The 10,887-nt window shown below is 38.4% G+C and overlaps 1 protein-coding gene across 1 annotated transcript in view; it reads left to right on the top strand.

Moving 5' to 3' along the window:
* Positions 1 to 8,948: 8,948 nt before the first annotated feature.
* The window catches only part of LOC6618088 (rho guanine nucleotide exchange factor 10), a 96,959-nt gene continuing 95,020 nt past the window's right edge, over positions 8,949 to 10,887 (top strand). Inside the window, exon 1 of the mRNA XM_032724177.1 lies at positions 8,949 to 9,559. The gene's annotated coding sequence lies outside the window, so the exon portion shown is untranslated. The remainder of the gene's footprint in view (positions 9,560 to 10,887) is intronic.

The following is a 10,887-nucleotide window of genomic DNA, read 5'->3' as shown; positions in this document are numbered from 1 at the left end:
TAATCATCTATGTAAGATCACGATCATTAAGCAGACGTTTTCTTTTTTTAAGTTTGTCTAATATTTAATGAACGTTACAATTTGTAGATTTTCTTCATACTATGCACAAGGATATTGCACAACACCACCGGGTTAATAACAACCATTATTACGCTTGGCTGCATCTGCTCAAAAATTAAATAAAAAAAGGAGCTAGCAGGGGAAGTATAATAAATTCAAATAAACTCACGAGGACAATGGCAATGGTTGAAATGTGGCCCGCGGATACGCAATGTGCCACAGGCACCGGAACCGGAAGTTCTGTACAGTGTGTACCAGCACCAGCTTAAAAAACAAAAAAAAAAAATATGAAGAAAAAGAAAATGCCAAACACCCCGCGAAACATGTCGGCAAACAAATGAGCAGACGGCTGTGGGCGTGGCGCCTCCTGACAGGCAGCTTAATTAAGATGGCCAGGATAATGCAGAAATTAAGACACAAAATGCCACGAGAAGGACGAGCAAAGTTTCGCCAGACGCCAAAGTTTTCTCAGCCAGACGAAGACATAGCAGACCGGATTTTCTCCGAATTTTACGAGTCACTTCGATTGGAAAGTGCCATAATCACGAATTATTTGATAAATTTATTGAACTTTGTCCTTCAGACGCATTGTACACAAATGCAGCCCGTAACTTTGTGGTTTTCCATGGGGGAAATACAAGAAATATTTAATTTAAAAAGAGGAAAACGGAGAGGTTATCTCAAATGATTCAAAGTAGGTGTATCTAAAAGGTCTTGCTGTATTTTGTTTTTTAGTTAGTAAGTTTATGCTTGTGTTTTGATAAAATATCCTTCTAGTTTTATGAATTTTATAAACTTATATATAATTTTCAGTTGTCTTCATTTGTAAATGATTTATTTTTAGATCGGTTTAAGCCACTTTTGCATCTCTGGTTACGCCGACATCCTGGCAAGTGCTTCTGTTTCCGCTGCGTCTTTGATTGCATTCGACTTTTGGCTGCAGTTCAGGCGCCTCTTTCCCCTTTAGTCCCGTTGTCACCCCACTTTTCCACCCACTCGACGACAACAATATTGTCCTTTTGGCTGAAATCAAAATGCTGGAAAGTTTTAGCCGGACAACGTAAACGTAAAGTAAACGCAGTGCCAAAAACAAAAGTCAAGTCCACTCCGAGTGTCCAACTGCACTTGCTGTGTGAGTGAGTATCTGTGTGTCCAGAGTATCTGTGAGACCAGAGTACCTCTATGTGTGTGTGTGTGTGTGTGTTGGCTTGCTGATGCGTGTGCATGTGATCTGCTGGCTGCGATTAGAAAATGATTTACACCTCTGGCTGCAAAAAAAAGAGAATTCAGGATAAAACATGGGCCTTACAACGTCTGCGAAACTGGTTAGAAGAAGAAGCTGATGTTCTTTTCCCTCTCCTTCATCTTCTTGCTCTTGGCCAGCACTGCTTCTTCCCAGTATGCAATTACACATTTTATTATTATTAACGTTAATGTCGCCCATGGGAGGGCACTAACACCCGGCTCCACATAAAAGGCGCTTATTAATAAGAAATTGCAATAAACTACAAGACACAGCAGAACGTACAGCAATCCGTTGCTACACTACAAGAATTTTCAATATCAAAATGTACTATTGTGCGCAAGAAAATGTAAACTGAAACTAATAAATTTCATTTCGCAGAACCATTTTTAATTATTCCTATACGTACTTTATTTTTATATATTAATTATTTATTTTTTTTATATATGAGTAAATTTTTAATGCTTTTAGACGTTCAAGGCCATCGTTTTTTTAAGTGCATTCCGGTACGCTGGCGCTTAAAGGAGCAACAGCTGGCGTGTGAGTGAGTGGCCAGACGGTGGGAGAGGGGCACCGAAACAGAAGAGAGAGTGAGAAGGGGAAAGAGAGATCCCAGCCGGCGAATGCGCGGCAAAAACAAAAGGCAACGGGAGAAGCTCGGCGAAACAGCTGGCGAAGAAAGTCGCTCTCTTTGGCTTATCTCTTCTTAACCCTCTTCTGCCTGCCATTGCTTTTCTTAACCCTTGCATATCCTTGTTGAGAGTAAATCAAGCGCTCCACATATTTTATTAAGTTGGAAACCAGTAATAAAGTAGGAAGCTCGCTGCCAGCTGCAGCTCACACACACACACTTACACCGATGCACTCTTCTGCGGCGCTGGGGTTGCTGTTGTTGCACTGACTGCTGCACGCGCGAAAATGCCAAATTGTCGGGAGCGGATTCAGTTGGTTGGGTGCAGACTTCCAGGGGCACTTCCAAGATATAAACCAGCCAAAATAGATTTTCTAACTCAGTATTATCTAGATCTTCATTTCGAGAAAACAGACAATTTTTAACTTTTTTTCCGTGTTATCAAATTGTAAACCAACCATACTCACATTTTTTGTAACAAAACTAATAGATGGGCTTAGAGTGATGAACTAACAAAATTAATCAGTTAACCGTATTCCCATAAGACATTGCCTACTTTTTCGGGCACTTGGTAAATTACAATATAAATCATAGCGTGCACCGTTTTGAAAGTGATCCGCACCTGTTTTGAATCATTGCTCTCTCCCTCGCTTCCCTTCTCGATCCCACTCTTCGTAGGCTCAAAACGTGCGCCTAACAAAATGCCGGTTTAAGTTTTGCGTTGTTTGGCGTATACGTAATGCAAGAGGAGAGCGAGAGTAGCGTGCTGAAAACGAGAGAGTGTGCGAGAGAGCGGAAAAGAGCGCGCGCGTTGCTTTTCGTCTGATTGGAACTCCAATTCCAGCTCCAACTCCTACTACAAATACAACTACAGCTCCACTGCATCAGCTTGTTGTTGTTGTTACCGCTGCTTTAGCTGTTTTTTGTTTTTGTTTCATCTGGCAGTTCTTGTTCCTTTCCTTCTGCACTCCATTCGCACACTAGCTCAGGTTCACAGCAGCAGTCAAAGCAATAGCAGCTACAACTGCACAGCTTTTAAAAGTTTTCAAAATACCCGAATTCTAAAAAAAATATGTTTAATAATTATGTTTTTTCGGATAAAAAAATGTTTATGCTATTTTAAAGAGTAAAACCAATTTTACAGTTTGTGATGTGTATCGTTAAATTAAATTACTTACTTACTTACACTAAACGTTACTTTCATTCAATAATTAACTTGAAACAAGCTCTGAGCTATTTGGGCATTACTTCTTTTTCCGCGCCTGTGGCGAGCAAACTGCATTTGCGGCGCTGCCGGCGTCGTCGACGTTGGGACGTCGCTGCGTCCGTGGGATTCGGCCGCAGTTGGATTTTGGTGCTGCTCGCGCGAGGACGTCTCCTCTCCTTAAACTTCTGCTGGGGCTCTCTTCGAAGAGAGCGCTAATCCTGCAAAGAGCGTCGTCTTTAAGTCGCGATCAGAAACAACAATAACCACAACCTGGTGGCCAGCAATTCTTACCAGTTTTTAGAAAGAGCCACGAAAAAAGTGAAGTAGTGTGAAATATTATATTTTCATTTTGTGTGTGCGTGTGTGTGCGGTTTTCCTTTATTTTCGTTACACTTCTTTTTTTTGCGATTTTTGTTTATGTGCCAAACTTGTTTCGAGTTCATTGAATTTGCGGCGCCGTTGTCAACTGATCGTTGCTGAAAACGTAAGTGCAGCTTTTTAAGTAGCTAAGGATGCGTTTACCGCAGGACATTTGCGGTCACGTGGCAGCTGCCACCTGCGAAAACCGCAAAACGAAAAAGCCGCCAAAACATTAGCACTTTAATGGAAAAGTATTTCGCAAATGAGTTAAATAAGGGTTATAAAAGTGTCAAAAAAAAGTATTTGTAGTGCACCAAAATTGAAAATTTTTTCCTAAGAACTGGAAGCGTTTAAACAATAATTGGCATGAAATTTAAAAAAATCCGAAATCCAAAACTAGACCGAAAAATAAAAAATAAATATTTTGTGAATTCATTTTAAGTATTTTAAGCTGCAACTGTAGGGCTTATAAATAAAGTTCTCTGCACATTTCTTTTTAGACACTTTTATAAAATATAAATAAATGTCAGAGTTGTCAATGTTTGTGTGAGCAGTTTTCCCCTTTTTAGCAGACTCACTATATTTATATTAACAACAATAACTTGGCTCTTTTGTCTCACAAGCAATTGGCTCGAAATGTTGTCGCGTCGCCCATAACTGTATCCTTTGTTTGGTCCTTGGCCATTAGGATCCCTTTTAATTAAGATGAATAACTTGCAGTTTTATACGCGACAGAAATCAAAATTTCGTTGCCGGCATTTGGTTGTTGCTATATAAAGAGCTTTAAAACCAAATTTTAAAGACTTGGAAATAATTTAGTTTTTGAAAGAAGGAATTAATAAATTCGTTACGAAACATTCACATAAGATTAACTGTTTGTTTATTTGTTTGTACAATTTATTACTTTGTAGAGTTTTTTTTTTACTGTTTGTTGTACTTTGCTAGAAGTTTCCATCTCAAGCCGTTAAGTGTTTCCAGCATTTTGGCATAGCTTAAAAGTTGGCAAGTGCCAAAAGTTCAAGCGCGCTGCTCACCTTTCAATTAGCCGGGAATTGAGAGCGAATCTAATTAGTTGGCCAACAAGGTGGCAAGTGGTGGAAAGTGACGAGTCCTCTGATTTCCTGGCTCCCTGATTGCTTCCAAAAGGCGATTGATCATCAAAAGATACAACCGCCAGGCTAAAAGGTAGCAAAAGCAAACAAACTAAAAAATCAAGCTGTCGACACAGAAAAAAGGGTGAATTCTAAACTGTCGAAATGTTTTGGCAGTTTCAGCAGGGTGCTGTTAAAAAATGAGTTCAGGAATTTCAGAAGTGACACCAATCAGACTGAATGAAGAAAAAAGTGCCCCTTTGGTTGGCTCTTCCTATTTCATTTTAAAATCAAAACCAAAAAAAAAAAAAAATAAATAAATAAAAAAAACTAATAGAAAGGCCAGTTTTATATTATAAACTTAGATATATTAACCTATAAATGTTAAAAATGTGTGTGTGACACGCAGTAAAAAATGTTGGACTTAAATTAAATTACGGGAAGAATAAGTATTATAAAAAAACCAAAGTTCTTTAAATACTAGTTCATTACATATTTTGTACAGTACTTGACGAATGTAAATACCTTTTATGCAACCGAAAAATGTAAACAATTTGAGCAGCCCTCCGCTGATTTAGCTTATTAACTAAAATAAATCCGTCCAAACGGAAAGGTGCGGAAGGACAGGGCCGTTGGCCAAGTGCTACTGGCCAACTATCTGACTATTTCCATGTTTTGCCTTCTTTTTTTTGGTTTTTTTTTCTTTTTTGCTAGCCTAGCTTCTGCTGCTGCTTTATGTTTGCCTTTTATTTTGGCCACAAGTTCTAGTTAGTACGAGGCGGACGAAGGCGAGTTCATAGAGGCAAAAGAACCGGTCTTGGAAAGTCGTCTAAATGTTTCTCTTACCTCTGGGCACTGCAAGAAAAAACTAATTACGAAATAGGAGATATGTATATTAAACATTTGATTTAATGTGGTCAGACCATTACGGCAGATTAAACTATCTTGGTGCGCTTCGTCACTACGTGGACTGCAAGCCTAGATTAACCAAGATTACCTAACTATTGAAGTCATAATTAAAGTAGATAACATTAATGCAGAGCTTGCTCTGTGTTAATGAAAATGAAGATGTGTTCTTCGAAAACCAGCCTCGACATGAAGTTCCCATGCTTTTTTATCACTGCACCTTTTTATCCCCGTCCAAGTCGAAGTCCGAGACTTTTCGATGTCGATGCTGAAGGTCCACTAAAATGTCTGGCTGTGTGAGTGTGCGAGTGTGTAGTGGCTCCTTCCACGGAGTATTCATTCCCAGAGGAATGTGTTAAAGTGTCTAAAGCTGTTTGCCTTCCCCCCGAATGCCCCCTCTCCACCACACCCCGCCATCCATCCAAATCGCCAAATAGAAAATTCTGAACTCGAGGAGCAGCATAAAATACAAAGCCGAACGCATCAGAATGGCAACGGCGATTTATAAGATAGTCCACAGAGCAGAGGAAAAATAATATCAAATATCAGGGCTTAATTGATTTTTTTCTTCGCCTTTTTAACCCTTTTTCATGGATCTGACGCATCTTGTAGAGCTTTTAAGTTATATATGCACCATAAAAGGTACATGAAAGCTTTTTTATGCATCCAAATTGTTTTAAAAGATGAATATGCTATATGTGCTCCAATAATCTGTTAAATATATAGGTTTATTGCATGTAATTGCTGTTAGAAAATGTTGTAACGAAAATAGAGAAGGATAAGGATTAATAGCCACCTTTATATATTTATAAAACATACAAGTTCTAGAAAATAATGAAATCTACGAGGAACAGAGCTGGCTAAGACTTTTTCTTAGTCCAATGGAGTTGTATTTCATTGTTACATTTTCATCAACATAATCTGTATGAAATCTGTATGCTTAAATCCTTTTAGATTCTAGATTGTATTAAAATATGAAATGTACTGTTACTACAATTTTCATTAGAAATAAAGTTTTTTACTTTGAACTAATAAAATTCAGCTCGTTACCTGCATTTTAGTGTAGAGTTTGAGCATTTTTTAGTGTCTCACTGTTAAAAATGGGCCGTTGGCACTTCTTGCTAGACACATTGCCTGTCGGCTTTTAGTTGCAAGTATTGCTTATTACAACTGCACTGGCATCACCCAGCGCCCGCCCCCTGGCGCCCACTTTTCCTCCCACGCTTTTCCAGAGCGCTCAATGAAGCTTGAAACGCGCTTCTAAGTAATGGCAATCCGCTTTGGCTTTCAATTTCCTCTTCTCCACGCTTTCACCCGCCCCTTTCTCCACCCCCGCCACATCTGCCATCTCCCTTTCTCGTATTTTGCATATCTTGTACATATGCCCTTTGGCTTTTTTCATACCAACAGCCAGATAAAGCAGAAGAACTAGCTGGGAGAATGGGGCATACGTTAGAGATGGTCAAGTGGTGACATTTGTTCACAAAGCAACTGTATTTACAAATATTGTATATTTGTATCTCTCATATGAGCATATTAAATATGATGTGTGTAAGGGTTTAATTAATTCGCTTTGAATTATCTTCAATCTTAATCGTCCAAGTCGTCGTGTCACGTTTCCTTTTGGCATCACGCGCACATCCCTAGTTTTAAGTTTGACGTTTGAGGGGGAGGCGCAACAAAAGCCTGTAAACGTTACTAATGTTGCACTGATGGGAAAGTACAGTGGGAGTGGCGAGAAGCTGCACACGAAAAAAGAAGCACTTAAAGAGAATATTATGCTAAAAGGTACTTAACTATTCCTAGAACAAATAATATAATATAATGTATAAATTTTTTGTATAACCTCAAAAACAAATCTTAGCCGACAAAAATATAACAGTAGCCAATAGGTCAATATTTGATCTAACTAACATGTAATACTTTACATTATATTATATATGAAGAGCTTATCAACAGTTATCTCCTTATTTTTCCTGGCGTAAGCGAAAGGCAAAGTTTTTTTCCGTGTATATTTATAGTCTGCAGTGGAGTGAAGGTGGTGAAGTTGTACATATTATTGCATTTTGTAAGTAAAGTGATTTCGACATCGTTATTTTCCGCCGCGTTTTATACACGTTACTCGTAGAATAAAAGGGTATACTAGATTCGTTGAGAAGTACAGGCAGAAGGGAAGCGTTTCCGACTATATAAAATATATATATTCTAGATCAGGATCAATAGCCGAGTCTAACTCAGGATAAGAGCTAGAAGGTTGAGATTCAGCATGCAGCTTTTAGAGACATAGACGCAGCGGAAGTTTGTTGACTCATGTTGCCACGCCCACTCCAACGCACGCAAACCGCACAAAACTGTCACTTTTGAAAAATGTGTTGATATTTTCTTTCACATGTTTATTAGTCTTGTAAATTTCTATCGATGTGCTAAAAAACTTTTTGCCACGCCCACTCTAACGCCCTAAAGCCGCCAACACGTTTGAACAATTTTTAAATTTTTTCTCATTTTATTCTCCAATATCTATCGATATCCCAGAAATATGATAAAATTTCGCGTTCGCATTCACACTAGCTGAGTAACGGGGTATCTGATAGTCGGGGAACTCGACTATAGCATTCTCCCTTGTTATTTCATCTTAAGCTGCTCTTCCGTCTTCTGGTCCGTTTGAAAAACTTTGCTCTCTAGGCTTTTTGCTTTTTATGGCGCTTTCCTTTGCCAACTAAAATTTCGACCTAGAACTTTTTCAGGCCCGAGGAGTATGGTCTCATTGTGGGGGAGGGTAGTGGTCGACGACGACGAAAGAAACGAAATTGCCATGTTGATAAGTTAAGAGCAAAAGGTAATGCCGGCGAAGGGGAGGGTGGGGTTGGTGTGTCCATGACTTAAGTGGCCTTTTAGTGTTTCGCGGTCCACTCCAATACCCCAATGGTCCCCACAACTTGGCTTGATCGACGGTTTAGGGCAGAGCATAAATAATGGATGGGGTCCAAGGAGGTTGGGGAGAAAGGCAAGAGTAAACGTAAAAATACTAATAATCAATTTTTCTGCTCTTTATAGGTTTTTTGCAGAAACAATTAAATGGCGGAGCATGATTTAACAAATATTTATGTAAAGGCTGTACAAAATTAATTACGACATCTTTGCCATTAACCACAAATCAAAATATATGGCAAACAAATGTATAGAAACTAGTAAAATGTGCAAATTGTGTAATGATACTCATCGGATAATTTAATTTATTTAAATTGCATTGTGATGGCTGCTTCAAATTTCGAGCAACAAATAATCTTTGAAATTGTGATGATTACGCTAAGAAATAAATTATAGACTTTAAAATACTTTTAAATGCACATTATAACATAGAAATTCGGTAGTTGAAATGCATTTTTCAATCACAACACACATACTAATCTGTACATACACAAAAATAAATAATGTTTGCCAGTATAGATATTAAAGTAACACAAAATTAAATAACCGAAATCGAAATGCCACAAATGTGTACAACAAAAGCCACAATTAAATAGTAAAAAGCTGTGCAACCGGAATACCGCAAAAATTAATGTGCCACAAAAAAATGTCTTCAACCATTTCAATGTAATGCCAATTAAGCCAAATTCGTATTTAAGGCTCATTTTCAAAGCTGCAAAAATTCTGTGCGCATGAGAAAAAAAATATAAAAATGCAAAGAAACCTAAAGAAACCGACGAGAAAGACACCACCAGTGGGCATTCAATAAGATCGACAGCAACATGAGTAAAACGACATCAAAAACTGGCAACTGTCAGTAAACTAGTAGCCTGCAAATGCACCCGCAGCGAAGATCGGGAAAACAACAACTAAAAAATAACAAAAAAAAAAAACTAAATAAGTGTATGTATAGATAAAAGGAAAAACAACAGCACTCCCTAGAGTTTAAATTGCAGTTCGATTTGCAGTCGTTGCCGGCGGCCTAATTACGCAATTAAATTATATATTTCGAGTGGCATTTGGAGTGAGAAAAGTTCAGAGACCACAAAAAAAAATCCAATGCAAAACAACAGGCGACTGGGCCATCAAATCTGGTGAGTTTTATATCGAGCTTATGGCACTAGCAATAAAATTTGTGAGCTAAAATTTAATTTTATTTATAAATTAGTATGTCAAATGTGAGCGTAATCGGCTAGCTGCTTGCAAATAAAGCCTAGTTATCATTTTTAATGACTAATCGGGTTGGATTAAACTAATTAAATTAGTTTAAATAAACATAAACTGAAATTAAGTACTAATAGCATTAACAAATATAAAGAAAAAATCATGATGATTTTGGATCCCTTAAACTACAGAAAATCGTCATTAAATAACTTGTTCCAAGTATTTCCGTTTCAGAACTGTAATATTTCCCAAAGTTGTAACATGAATTATCCACTTTCCGGCCGTTTTCAAGAATGTCAATCAATAGGAAATAAGGGGGAAAATAAGCTTAGTCGTTATGTAGGCCACTTCTCGTGGGTTAATTGCAAAAAGTTCAGAGTTGACATTCCTGGCGAGGGCGGATTTCAAATTCCTGTGGGGCAGGACTAAGTGTGATGCACTGAGCCATGAGTTTTTTTTATGCCTTTTCTTTACGCAACTTTTGCCTGAAACAAAAGTCGTTTGTTGCACTTCTTTTGTGGCGCCTCCTGCACGGGTTAGCTAACCTAACCGCCCCCTTAATCCTTCTGCCAAGTTGCTGTGGGTGTGGGTAGGTAGTGTGTGTGTGGCATGTTGGTAATAAAAGTTTCATTGACTTTTGCACTAGAGTTGACTTCAATAGCTTTTTATTGCCGCTCTCTTTTGAGGGGTCTTTGCCGGGGTTGGCAGTGCTGTTCTAAACAACTTTCCCCAACAGCCAACTACAGTGGAGATTCCGCAACTTGAACGCAATCGAAAAGTACACTGAAAAGTGTCGAGCAGCACCAACATTTGGTGTCCTATTTAATTTGTTAGCTGTCTTCCAACATTCTTGTGCAACACTGCAAATCGCGTCTAATGCAGTATGCAAGAATGTTGTTGTTTTTACGACTCCTACCATATATTTCTAATTATACCCCCTCCAGTGGAAACTTATCAACAATATCCGCCATTAAATTGAAACGACAAATTAGCCCGGCTTTTTCATTTCCACTTCATCAGCAATAAATGAGAAAATCAAGTGCGTACGTCTGTGCTGCATTTTTTATTGAGCGATTGCGGCGGATTTAATGAAATTATCAGCATTATATAATGAGTGTCGGAGGACTCGTCGTTGTAATGACTTCATTTCGAGTGCAAAATGCAGAATGCAAACGATAATGACGATGATAACGACCATTGGGGGTCAGTGTCTGTGTGTTAATTAAATGCAATTCGCCAGGCCAACGGGCATCTGATT

This window comes from Drosophila sechellia, chromosome X (genome assembly GCF_004382195.2).
Source record: "Drosophila sechellia strain sech25 chromosome X, ASM438219v1, whole genome shotgun sequence".
Classification (NCBI taxonomy): Eukaryota; Metazoa; Arthropoda; class Insecta; order Diptera; family Drosophilidae; genus Drosophila; species Drosophila sechellia.
The sequence above is the reverse complement of the archived record's forward strand: the minus strand, read 5'-3'. Positions and strand labels throughout refer to the sequence as shown.